The 14033-nt window shown below is 47.5% G+C and overlaps 1 pseudogene; it reads left to right on the forward strand.

The window, feature by feature from the left end:
- The window catches only part of LOC132807431 (zinc finger protein 850-like), a 60351-nt pseudogene that overhangs the window by 13319 nt on the left and 32999 nt on the right, over positions 1 to 14033 (forward strand).

Below are 14033 nucleotides of genomic sequence, written 5' to 3' on the forward strand. Positions count from 1 at the left end.
AACTCACCTGGTTCATCTTCCAAGGAACCAACATTTACTTTAGCGACTCTGTTCCCTTTGGCATACCCTTTTGATATTTTATACTAGGCTTCTTTCGTAATTTACCTTACCTATTTCTATTCATTTTTAAAAATCCCTTTGTTTGTGTCTGGAAGTTTCCCGATGTTTCAGCTTTCCAAAGGTCTGGAGTAACATTCCTGAACAGGCTGAAAATTAAAAAGTAACTCACCTTTCAGGAGGCTGGAGGCGGGGAAAACCAACCCCCATTGTCCCCTATTGGTTGGAGGGCTCCCCAACCACGCCCCCTCGATTGGTGATGACGTTGTCTGGACCACGCCCCCTGCGTGTTGGCGCATGTGCAGTGTAGGTCCCGCGGCCGGACCGAGACAGTGTGACTGAGTGTGGGAGAGGAATGGCGCCGGCGGCTGAAGGAACAAGAACAGAAACCGCTGGAAAAGCTGAGCAGGTCCGGCAGCTCGTGTTGAGAGAAATGTGAGGACGTGTTTCGGGTCCGGGGACCCTTCTTCAGAACAGGACCAGGTTTCAGAAACATCCCGGGGAGGTCGCCAGGCCCGAGCGCCAAGACCTGGCTCCTGCCCCCGGGAGAGGAGACAGTGAGACAGGGTAGGATTGGGAACCGCGGGAGGAGGGAGACTGGGGAGTTTATAAACTCCTAGGGGGAGGCCGCAGGCCGCGAATAAAAGCCCCACAGGCCCAGTGTTTACTTCACCGGGGAAGGAGCTCTCGGGTTGTCCGGGCAACCGGCCGCCAGCTTTGTGAGGGTCAGGCACATGTTGTCTTGGGACGGGGTTGTTGGATTGTTGTATAATGTTGATCTCCTCTGTACTTTTAATCTTGAAGATTTTTAAAATGTACATTGGTTTCAATTTATGAATTCTAAGTACAGAAGCAAAATATAAACATCTCCTTACATGCATCCCAACATGTGCATAGGAGCTAAGACTGCCTCAAGATTTACTGAGGTGCTGAATCAATAGCTCTTTCCCTTTTGATTAATGAAGGTGGTGCCCAGCAGACTCCTGCTCACAGTCAGTGTCAGCCTTTATGGGAAAGATAGGATAGCAAAACCGAGACACCAATGTAGCCAAGTAATCTGAAGTCACACTTTGGTGCTTTTATCGCCTCAAACGCATGCCATTCAGAATAATGTCAAGGTTATAGTGGTACCAGGCTCCCCAAGACAGCAGGATGGACAACAAAGAGGAGAGCTGAAGTGTTATCCTTATCAAGCCTGTAACGTCTTCACAAATCTCCAACAAGTTAGTTAAATGCAGTGTCCCGTCAGAAATCCCATGCAGACACTTCCTACTCAATCCACCTTTCTCCATGTGGCTACTAATTTTGACCAGAATAAGTATTACTGGAAGCTTCTCCACCAAATTTAAACTGGCAGGTGGGACTAGATAGGGTTGGGATATCTGGTCGGCATGAACAGGTTGGACCGAAGGGTCTGTTTCCATGCTGTACAACTCTCTGACTCTATAATTGCTGAGATTAGCTTTACAACCTTTCTTAAACCAGGCTGTAATGTTTTCAGTTCTCCAGTCTTCTAGCACCATCTCCAAGTCCATGGGAGACTGATAAATTATGGCTTCCACAATTTCTGTCGTTCCTTCCTTCAAGATTGTTGGATGCATTTCATGAGTAAAAAATGAGGTCTGCAGATGCTGGAGATCACAGCTGCAAATGTGTTGCTGGTCAAAGCACAGCAGGTTAGGCAGCATCAATTCAGGGAAGAAAGCAATAAGGAAACCATTGAGGAATATCGGTCACTAAACGTACTACAAGAAATTAAAGGTTTCCTGGTTGAGAAAAATATACCAGTTGGACCAGACCCGGAGGTGCTGACAATGATGCTAGAAGGCGGGCAATTGTCAGAAAAGCAAAAACAACGCTTGCTAAAACCCCCCAATGAGTACGGAGCATGGCGAGAGTGGGAATTCGAAAAGTGGAGTAAGATGGAATGTCAGGGGGCTGGCATTAAATACTTCCACGGAGACAGGATATCCAATGCCTGGCTCAAACCGCACGCAAAGAATCGATCTAGGTACGTTATTTCAAGCCTGCTGCTCAGATCAAATCTGTATCCAACAAGAACAACCCTATCCAGGGGCAATCCTTTTGCGAACAAAAGCTGTAGGCGATGTAACGACCGACAGGAGACGCTGGCACACATATCAGGATACTGTCCGTTCGTGAAAAACAAGAGGATCAAGAGACATAACAAGGTCCTTGATCACTTGAGACAATATGTTGGTAAGTATGGATGGACGTCATACCTGGAGCCAAGGTTGGTGGCTAAGGATGGCAGTCTATGGAAACCGGACATCATCTTCAAGAAAGATGACAGCTCCAAGTGGCGGTGGTGGACGTCACAGTCCGGTTCGAAAATAATAAGCAGTCCTTAGAAGATGTTTGGACTGAGAAAACTCAGAAATACAAACATCTGAGTGAGGAAGTGGAGCGCCTTCCCCCTGTGAGGCGCTCCACTTCCTCACTCAGATGTTTGTATTTCTGAGTTTTCTCAGTCCAAGCATCTTCTAAGGACTGCTTATTATTTTCGAACCGGACTGTGACGTCCACCACCGCCACTTTGGAGCTGTCATCTTTCTTGAAGATGATGTCCGGTTTCCATAGACTGCCATCCTTAGCCACCAACCGTGGCTCCAGGTATGACGTCCATCCATACTTACCAACATATTGTCTCAAGTGATCAAGGACCTTGTTATGTCTCTTGATCCTCTTGTTTTTCACGAACGGACAGTATCCTGATATGTGTGCCAGCGTCTCCTGTCGGTCGTTACATCGCCTACAGCTTTTGTTCGCAAAAGGATTGCCCCTGGATAGGGTTGTTCTCGTTGGATACAGATTTGATCTGAGCAGCAGGCTTGGGCTTATGCTCGAAGCGTCGAATTCTCTATTCCTGAGATGCTGCCTAACCTGCTGTGCTTTGACCAGCAACACATTTGCAGCTGCATTTCATGAGTGCCTTGTCAAACTTTAAGTACCAAAGGCTTATCGAAGACTTCTTTCATGTTAATTTTGAACTCTTGGGAGGTCATGTGGCGGCTGTACAGAACATCAGTTAGGCCACTGTTGGACTATTGCGTGCAATTCTGGTCTCCTTTCAATGAAAAGATGTTGTGAAACTTGAAAGGGTTCAGAAACGATTTACAAGGATGTTGCCAGGGTTGGAGGATTTGAGCTATAGGGAGAGGCTGAACAGACTGGAGCTGTTTTCCCTGGAGCGTTGGAGTCTGAGGGGTAACCGTACAGAGGTTTACAAATTTATGAGGGGCATGTATATGATAAATAGACAAAGTCTTTTCCCTGGGTTTGGTCTGTTTCCATGCTGTACATCTCTATGACTCTGTTGGTTGCATCTGTAAGATCCTGAATCAGCACCTTGAGGAGAATTAGAGTGGAGTGAGAACAGAGGGGGAGAGAGAGTGGGATGGTGCTTTCAATTTTGTAGAATAACAAAAGAAAAGTATAATCTGCAGAAAGTAGAATTGCTTGTTCAGAATTGTTACCCTGAACTGTGTGATGACTTTTGTAATCTCTTTTTACAGATTATTTGAAGATCTGAAGAAGGAAGTTTCAAAATCGACAGATGAAGGCCTCATGCCCGAAGCATTGACGCTTCTGATCCTCGGATGCTGCCTGACCTACAGTGCTTTTCCAGCGTCACACTTTTGAACTCTTGACTCTCCAGCATCTGCAATCCTCACTTTCACATCAATGTCTGACAGTGACACTGGGACATCGGGACTGCAATGATTTTTGACTGTGATTCTGTGAGAAGGAGCAAAGTGTTTACTTCCTGTTCGAGTACATTTTCAGAATCGGTGGGACTGGATGAGAGACCCTACGTTGCAGCGCAGTGAGTATGGATCCTGAAACAGTTATACGGCCTAGAAAGAGGAATTCACGGCAGGGTGGGGCTGTACCCACGTTTTGTGCAGCTGAAGCTTCGGCCATGGAGAAACCCGAGGAGTCCCGCACTGTGAAGAAACCGTGGAACTGTGGCGACTGTGGTAAAGGCTTCTGTGCCCCGTCTGCTCTGGAGACTCATCGGCGCAGTCACACCGGTGAGAGGCCCTTCAGCTGCCCCGAGTGCAGGAAGGGTTTACCCAGGCATCCACCGTGCTGACCCACCGGCGGATCCACACGGGGGAGAGGCCTTTCAGCTGCCCTGAGTGTGGGAAGGCCTTCAGCAATTCCTTCGCCCTGCTGAGGCACCAGCGAATCCACAAGGGGGAGAGGCCACTCTCCTGCCCCGAGTGCAGGAAGGCCTTCAGTGATTCCTCCCACCTGCTGACCCACTGGCGGGTCCACACAGGGGAAAGGCCCTTCAGTTGCTCCGAGTGCAGGAAAGCCTTTACCCAGGCCTCTGCCCTGCTGATCCACCAGCGGCTCCACACAGGGGAGCGGCCCTTCAGCTGCCCAGAGTGCGGTAAAGGCTTCAGCGACTCCTCCACCCTTCAGACCCACCAGCGGGTCCACACGGGGGAGAGGCCCTTCAGCTGCTGTGAATGCGGGAAGTGCTTTACCCAGGCCTCTGCCCGGCTAAGACACCAGCGGTCCCACACCGGGGAGAGGCCCTTCAGGTGCCCCGAGTGCGGGAAGGGCTTTGCTCGGGCCTCCAACCTCCAGACCCACCAGCGGATCCACACGGGGGAGAGGCCCTTTAGTTGTCCCAGGTGCAGTAAGGTGTTCACCTGCTCCTCCCACCTGCAGAGGCACCAGCAAGTTCACGTACCATAGCAGGGGCATTGAAGGAGTGACGGCTGAGTGCCATTATCGACTGGAGTATTAACCCAGTTCCGGTGTCTCCCGGGTTCGAATCCTGCCATGGCAGATGGTAAAATTGGAATTCAGTGAGTAATCTGGAGTTCCAAGCCTAATGATGAAGCCATTTTTGGGGGGAGTTGGGGTGAAGGGGGTGGGAGAAAACCCCCATCTGATTCACTCACGTCGTTTATCGGGAAGGAAACTACCGTTGTGGGAAAGGATTCACTCAGTCGTCCCAGCTGCATCCTTTACCCTGTCTGGCCTATGGTTGAATCCACCCCCCCCCCCCAATCCCCATCCTCTCCCCCATCCCAATTCTCTCCCCCACTGGGCCCCTCCCTCTCACCAGCAAATGAACAGGGAGAAACCTACTTGGATACAGAGTATACGTTGAAATTGCTGAGTGAGGCAATACTTCGTACAGGTTAAGAAAGGGAGTGTGTGCGCTTTAACCTTGAGCTATTTTTAAATGAAAAGCTACTTTTTCTACGCCTTTTTGCTGAGGGGAATCTGAAGCTGTAACAAAGTTGGGTCACAATAAAGGGTTACCTGAACTTACCGCCAGGCTCAGATTCTCATTGAAGGCTTTGAGCTTCAAATGGTTTTTGTTTTAAACCTGTTGATCTCTTTCAGCCTCCTGCACTAATTTTCCAATGTCGTGTATCAGATGGAGCAGTGAATGAGTAGCTAGTATTGTTGGAAATTGCAAATATTTCAGGAGTGCAGGTACTGTGTCATTTTATCGGCATTGTAAAGTTTACTGGCAGCACCAGGAGGTGTGGGCTGTGTTAATTAGAAATGATGTGGAGTTGCTGGTGTTGGACTGAGGTGGATAAAGTTAAAATCTACACAACTCCAGGTTATAGTCACAACAGATTTATTTGGAAGCAATAGCTTTTGGAGCACTGCTCCTTCATCGGGTAGCTGTTGAGCAGGATCATAAGACATAGAATTTATCGCAAAACATTACAGTGTTATGCAGTTGATAAGATTTCATGAACAAGTCCAGTTGCAATTCAGTCTTTCATCTTTTAGAATGGGTTACAGGTTTCGGTTCATTAACATGTGTATCCCAAAACTACTTTTAAGTCACATTCTCCCGATGACTTAAGATTTTATAAAATTAGGTGACATCTCAGCTCAGACAATGCAAGAAAGGTGTGAGGTTCAAGTCTGTCTGTATCCCAGTCCTGAGTCACACATGTTCTATTTCCAAAGTAGGAATTTATAAAATATTACATAGATTGACTGCCTGCAGATTGTGTTTTGCTCAAATAGCACAATGTATGTGCAAATGCAAATTCACTGCATAGGTTTGTGTGTGCGCATGAGAGAGAGAGAGAGAGTGTGTGTGTTTGCATGTGCATGCTTGAGAAAGTGTGTCGATGCAATGGAGTATAAGCCTGTGAGAGGGTGTGTGCATGGATTTGAGTGTGGGAGGTGTATGTGTGTGAGAGAGGGTCTGCGTGACTGGGTGTGTATGTGTGTGTGTGGGAGTGAGAGACAGTGTTAAGTGTAGTGTGGTCACCCAAGGTCCCGGTTGAGACCGTCCTCATGGGTTCCAAACTTGGCAAATGCCTCTTCTTGGCCAGTAGAAACAATTCAGCAGTTATTGGGTGGCATGGTGGTTCAGTGGTTAGCAGTGCTGCCTCGCAGCACCAGGGATCCGGGTTCGATTCCACCTCAGGCAACTGTCTATGTGCAGTTGGCACATTCTCCCCATGTCTGCATGGGTTTCCTCCAGGTGCTCCAGTTTCCTCCCACAATCCAAAAGATGTGCAGGTCAGGTGAATTGGCCATGCTACATTCCACATAGTGTTGGGTGCATTAGTCAGGGGTAAATATAAGGTAGGGGAACAGGTCTGGGTGGGTTACTCTTTGGAGGGTCAGTGTGGATATTTTGGGCCAAAGGGCCTGTTTCCATATGGTAGAGAATCAAATCTAATCTACACACACACACATTGGAGAGGGCAGGGTGAGACTTGTCTTTCACTTTGCAGAAGGTGGGAGGTTCTGGATGCTGTGATTCAGGGTAAACACATGCTGGATGACCTTTGGCTCAGAGAGATGGAGTTGGAAGCCAGGCTGCAGACACAGCACGGGAAAAGGTAACCGGACACTTTATTCCAGGAGATGGTCATTCCCCTCTGGACAGAGCCTTCTGATTAGGTCAGTGGACAGGGTCAGAAGGGTGGGAGTGTGAATCACACAGGTAAAGGGGATCTGAGATTGGGAGGCAGGGGGAGGAGCTAACTGGCTGAGTGGTGGGGGGGCGCTGGGGGTAAGGGGCAGAATATTGACAGGTGATTGTCGTCTTTCTCTGAAGTTAGCAGTAGGAGGCTAGATGGCATCGGTGTCTGTCTGGCACCAGGTTCAGGAACTGTCGTGCTCAGGACTGGAGAAGTGGGAAAGGGAGGCTGCAGTGGGTGTGGTCCACAAATCTCAGGACGGCAGAGCCTCTGCTGAGGGCGCATGAGAAGTCAGAAGCTATAAAGATAAAGCAGAACATCAAAGCTCTGGGTGGCATGGTGGCTCAGTGGTTAGTACTGCTGCCTCACAGGGCTGGGTTTGATTCCAGCCACAGGCGACTTTGGCACACTGTCCCCCTTGTGTCTGCGTGGGTTTCCTCCAGGTGCTCCGGTTTCCTCCCACACTCTAAAGATCTGCAGTTTAGGGTGGATCAGCTGTGCTGAAGTGTCCAGGGATATGCATTTTTGGGTGCGTAAGCCATGGGGAACTGCAGGGTTGTATGGTAAGTGGGTTGGTTTGATGGGATGCTGTTTGGAAGGACAGTGTGAGATGAATGGGCTGAATGGCCTGCAGGGATTATGTGATTCTACTGCTTTAGCCATTTTGTATATTGAGAAATGATTACTGTGGTCCTGGGGAAGGTGGGATTTGTAGTGTCACTGCCCTCTGTCCATTCTCCTTCTGTCCCCTTGTCCATTTTGTCTCTCTTGACACCCTCAACCATTCTCTTTCCCCACCACCTGTTATTTCTCGTGCCTCCATCCCTCTTTGATCGCTGTATCAAGCCCTTCTAAGAAGAGAGAGAGACAGATGGTGATGACTCTACCTGGGAGATGGGGATGCACGAGAAATGGCTGATCTTTAACATTGAGAATAGCATGTTCAATTCTATTTTTTAAAAAAAAGCTGCAGACATCTTTCTGAAACTTGTGTTGAAATTTGTAAAATTTAGCCACAGTTGAGGACAGGCTGTGAGGAGGTTGAGAAACATTGGCACCATCTCGTGCTCCCGCGAGGAGGTTGAGCAATTCATGAACTTCACCAACACATTCCACCCTAACCTTAAATTTATCTGGACCACCTCTGACACCTCCCTCCCCTTCCTGGACCTCTCCATCTCCATTAATGATGACCGACCTGACACTGACATTTTTTTCTACAAACTCACCGACTTCCACAGCTACCTGGATTACATCTCTTCCCACCCTACCTCTTGCAAAAACGCCATCCCATATTCCCAATTCCTCCGCCACCGCCATATCTGCTCCTAAGAGGACCAGTTCCACCACAAAACACACCAGATGGCCTCCTTCTTTAGAGACCGCAATTTCCCTTCCCACATGGTTAAAGATGCCCTCCAATGCATCTCGTCCACATCCCGCACCTCCGCCCTCAGACCCCACCCCTCCAACCGTAACAAGGACAGAACGCCCCTGGTGCTCACCTTCCACCCTACAAACCTTCGTATAAACCAAATCATCCGCCGACATTTCCGCCACCTCCAAACAGACCCCACCACCAGGGATATATTTCCCTCCCCACCCCTTTAGGCCTTCCGCAAAGACCGTTCCCTCCGTGACTACCTGGTCAGGTCCATGCCCCCCTACAACCCACCCTCCCATCCTGGCACCTTTCCCTGCCACCGCAGGAACTGTAAAACCTGTACCCTCACCTCCATTCAAGGCGCTAAAGGCCCCTTCCACATCCATCAAAGTTTTACCTGCACATCCACCAATATCATTTATTGTATCCGTTGCTCCCAATGTGGTCTCCTCTACATTGGGGAGGCTGGGCGCCTCCTAGCAGAGCGCTTTGGGGAACATCTCTGGGACACCTGCACCAATCAACCACACCGCCATGTGGCCCAACATTTCAACTCCCCCTCCCACTCTGCCGAGGACATGGAGGTCCTGGGCCTCCTTCACCACCGCTCCCTCACCACCAGATGCCTGGAGGAAAACGCTTCATCTTCCGCCTCGGAACACTTCAACCCCAGGACATTAATGTGGACTTCAACAGTTTCCTCATTTCCCCTTCAGCCACCTTACTCTAGTTCCAAACTTCCAGCTCAGCACTGTCCCCATGACTTGTCCTACCTGCCAATCTTCTTTTCCACCTATCAACTCCACCCTCCTCCCTGACCTATCACCTTCATCCCCTCCCCGACTCACCTATTGCACTATTTGCTACTTTCTCCACACCTCCACCTTCCTCTAGCTTATCTCTCCACCCTTTGGGCTCTCTGCCTTTATTCCTGATGAAGGGCTTTTGCCCGAAATGTCGATTTTACTGTTGCCTGAACTGCTGTGCTCTTCCAGCACCAATAATCCAGAAAGGGGTGAGTTTCCTATTCTAATATTGTGAAATTGGTTCTGCCTATGTAGAAATAGAGTCATGGAGCATGGAATGAAACAGTTTGGTCTGTGTCGACCAGCTATCCTAAATTATTCTATTCCTATTTGCCAACACTTGGCCCAAACCCCTTTAAACCTTCCTATTCGTACACCCATCCAGATGCCTATTAAAAGTTGTAATTGTACCAGCCTCCACTCCGGCAGCTCATTCAATACATTTACCATCCTCTGCGTGAAACAAGTGACCCCTTAGGTCCGTTTTAAACCTTTCCCCACTCACCTTAAACTAATGTCCTCTAGTTCTGGCATTTCTTGAGGCAAATTAAATGCCACACGTCTTTTCTAATCCTTTGGTCCCTCATCTTTCCCTGAAGATTTTTCCCTCATGATTCCTGAAGAAGGGCTCATGCCCGAAACGTCGATTCTCCTGCTTCTTGGATACTGCCTGACCTGCTGCGCTTTTCCAGCAACACTTTTTCATCCCTCATCTTTCCCCACTCAACCTAAACCTATGTCCTCCAGTTTGTGACTCCCCTAACCGAGGGAAAAGATATACAAAAGTTGAGCAGCCAGCCAAAATGCAAAAGGAATACAATGTCAAGCCACCGGGGGGGGGGGGGTGGGGAGAGGGAAGGGGAAGGAGAGAATTGTGGTTCTACTTTTTTTTCCCTCCGATCGGCATTTGGACACTTCAAACCTGTCAGTAACATAAGCATCTCTGAACAGCATAATGCGCATGCCCCACGGTGTCAGCAAGCACTGCGCATGTCCGCTGGTGTCAGCAAAAGACTGTGCATGCTCCTGGTTGTACGCACAAACAACTCATGACCTACTTTTGATGGACCAATAGGGAACACGGGAGGACCGGAAGGTGTCTAGTCCTCCTGCCAATCAGAGCACCGCTATTGTCTGAATGCGGAAGTTGGACAATGACCTTCTGAAGCAGCTGCTGCTCCTGTGTCTCTGAATGAAGATTGTGCTTTACCCCAAACTGCAACTTTCTTCCTCTGTCCAACAAAACTGTGAGTACAGCACTCTCTTTCCTCGCCATCTGTTCCACTTTTTTTTTCATTCTGGCGTTCAATTGTTGACTTGCAACAACTGAAAGGAAAGGGAGTGAATTCAGGGAGGGGGACAGAGTGTAGAAATATTGGTCGAGAGTGTGGTGCTGGAAAAGCATAGCAGGTCAGGCAGCATCCGAGGAGCAGGAAAACCGACGTTTCAGGCAAAAGTCCTTCATCAGGAATTTTCCTGCTCCTCGGATGCTGCCTGACCTGCGTGCTTTTCCAGCATCACACTCTCGACTCTAATCTCTGGCATCAGCAGTACTCACTTTTTTGTCTAGAAATGTTGGTGCAGATCTGTGTCTCAGTTGGCAAACACGTGGTAAATGCATGACCACAATGTGATAATGTAACCTTTGCTGTGGGAAAACAAAAGCAGAAAGGAGGTGCATTGTTTGAATGGTGATATGTTGGGATATGGAGAAAGTGAGGAGTGCAGATGCTGGAGATCAAAGTTGACAAGTGTGGCCCTGGAAAAGAACAGCGGGTCAAACAGCATCCAAGGACCAGGAGAGTCGACGTTTTGGACACGAGCCGTTCATCAGGAATGTTATGTGGATGTACAAAGAGGTTTCAGTGTCTTTCTCCACCAGTCAATACCAGTTGTCAGACAGATGCAAGTAGTGTATTAGCAAGAGGAATTGAGTTCAGAGGTTGGGTGGGCCCTTCCTGCGGTTAGGGGATCATTGAATATATTCAAGGCTGAGTTCATCTGATTTTTGAACAACAATGAAGTGGATGATTATGAGGGAACAGAAAAGATGGTTATAAGAACAGTTACAGAATCATACAGCACAGAAACAGATACTTGATTTCATGCTGACTATATTCATAAACTAAACTAGTCCTACATTGTTTGGCCTATATATCTCTGAACCTTTCCTATTCATGTCCTTATCCATAAGAGCAGAAATTAAGCCATTCAGCCCACTGGGTCTGCCCAGACCATTCAGTCGCGGTGATAAGTGTCTCAGCCCCATTCTCCTGTTTTCTCTCTCTAACCCTCGATCCCCTTGATACTCAAGAACTGTTTCTGTCTCAGTGTTAAATATCCTCAGTTAGCTGGCCTCCACAGCCTTCTGTGGCAATGAATTCCATCAGTTCACCACTCCATGGCTAAAGGAATTTCTCCTAATCTCCGTTCTGAAAGGTCTTCCCTTTACTCTACTCTAAGGCTGTGCCCTCGGCCGCTAGTCTCTCCTTCCAATGGAAACATCTTCCCAACATCAACTCGTCCAGGCCATTGAGTATTCTGTTTGTTTCAATTAGATTCCCCTGAGTGTGGCCCTGTTAATCAGCATGAACCAGACCCTTCAGGATGAGGTACAGCTGGGATTAGGTTCAACAAAGTGAGAATGGTGGGAGTGTGTGGGATGGAGATTTTGAGCTTCCAGGGAATAAGAATTACAGAGAGTTTGCTATAAATTAGAATTGATTGGATGGGACCATGGGCCAGGGAGTGGCAGATGGAGATTAATTTAGGGAAATGTGATGTTTACATTTTGGTAAGGCAATCCAGGCAGGACAGTTAAGGGAGTGTTTCAGAACAAAGAGACATTGGAGTGCAGGTTCATTGTTCCTTGAAAGTGCAGTCTCAGGTAGCCAGAATAGTGAAGAAGGTATTTTGTATGCTTTCCTTTATTAGTCAGAGCATTGAGTATTAGAGTTGGGGGGTCATGTTGTGACTGTACAGGACATTGGTTCGGCCCCTTTTAAAATACTGCGTTCAGTTCTGGTCTCCCTGCTACAGGAAATATGGTGTGAAACTTTGAAAGGGGTCAGAAAAGTCTTAAAAGGCTGTTGCCAGAGTTGGAGGGTTTGATCTACAGAGAGAGGCTGAATCGGTCAGGGATATTTTCCTGGAGCATCAGACGTATAGGGGTGACCTTATAAATGTTTATAAGGGGCGTGGATAGGGTGAATGCAAAACTAGAGAGCATATGTTTGAGGTGAGAGGGGAATGATTTAAAAGGGACATGAAGGGCAACTTGTTTCATGCAGAAGGTGGTGCATGTATTGAATGAGCTGTCGTAGGAAGGGGTGGAGCCTGATACAATTACAGTATTTAAAAGGCATCTGGATGGGTACAAGAATAGGAAGCTGGTAAATGGGACTAGATTAAGTTAGGATATCTGGGCGGCACATACGAGTTGGACTGAAGGGCCTGTTTCTGTGCTGTATGACTCTCTGGGTCTTTGGTGAAACCAGAAGTACCATTATGAAGACTGGACTTTCAGAGCAGCCTTCAAAGATGTTTTGTCCTTACTGGGAGCAGAAGAAGTTACAATGAAATCTTTCATTTATGAGACAGCACCTGAGTGAGTGAGTACATCTGAGATTTTGGTGGAAAGTGGGATTTCATTGCACTGTGGGGATGAAACCCTACCCTATCCAGTCATTTCTGCTGGTGGGTGAGACCAGACCTCAAGATTAGTTGGAGTAGATTTAGGATAGAGATGAGGAAGAACTGCTTTTCCCAGAGAATAGTGAATCTATGTAATTCTCTGCCCAGGGAAGCAGTAGAGGCAGCTTAATTAAGTATATTCAGGACACAGTTAGATGGGTTTTTGCATGGTAAAGGTATTAAGGGTCGTTGGGACAATGCAGGGAGGAGAAGCTGAGACAATGGAGAGATCAGTCATGATCTAAATGAATGGCGAAGCAGGCTCGATGGGCCAAATGACCTACTCCTGCTTCTATTACTATGAAACTCTAACCCAGCATTTCCCATGGCTAACCCACCTAACCTGCACATCTTTGGACACTATGAGCAATTTAGCATGGCCATTCCAAATCAAGGCCAGTAAGCAATACAGTGATGTGAAAAATGAACATCCGAGAATGACAGAAAGACATGGAGAGTAAATGTACCAGCAATCATAACTGGATTCTAAAGATCACAGAAATTGAAATTAAAAATGGTATGTCTGATTGTGTGCTGCATTGCAGCAAAAGCAAATGAATTGACTGCACACATTGAAGGGAATCATTAAAATATGGGACTCCTTACAGAGATATGGCTCCAGGATGACAAGAATTGGATCCTCAATATTGAGAAGGTGATCAAATGGGAAGCAAGATAAAGGTAGAGGGTTAGCACAGGTAATCAAAGCACTGATCACAGGGTAATCTGGTGTCAGCTCAGGTTTCGGGTCCTGATTTCTCATGATGTTTTGATCCCTTTTTTTTAACACACCTTCTGGAACAATAAGTCAATCCAGACCCCCAATCTCCCAGCCTGTTAACCATCCAGACACTGAGTGTATTCATAGCAGGGAATAAAACAAGAAATGTGAACCAAAATTAGAAATAAGTAGGTGCTTGTGCTTAATATTGTTCAATAGGTAGTAATCCAGAAATACTACTCTCCCAGGATTCCTACAGTGCCTTATTTGAGGAATTCTCTCACCCTTACATCGAGCTATTAGTACCTATGATGACTTACAACAATATTTATACCAACAGAACAAAAAGTATCTGTTGTCAAATTGACATAGAGATATACAGCATGGAAACAGACTTTTTCTCTCTGTCATGCACACACACACAT

Source organism: Hemiscyllium ocellatum (genome assembly GCF_020745735.1).
Source record: "Hemiscyllium ocellatum isolate sHemOce1 chromosome 27 unlocalized genomic scaffold, sHemOce1.pat.X.cur. SUPER_27_unloc_17, whole genome shotgun sequence".
NCBI lineage: Eukaryota > Metazoa > Chordata > Chondrichthyes > Orectolobiformes > Hemiscylliidae > Hemiscyllium > Hemiscyllium ocellatum.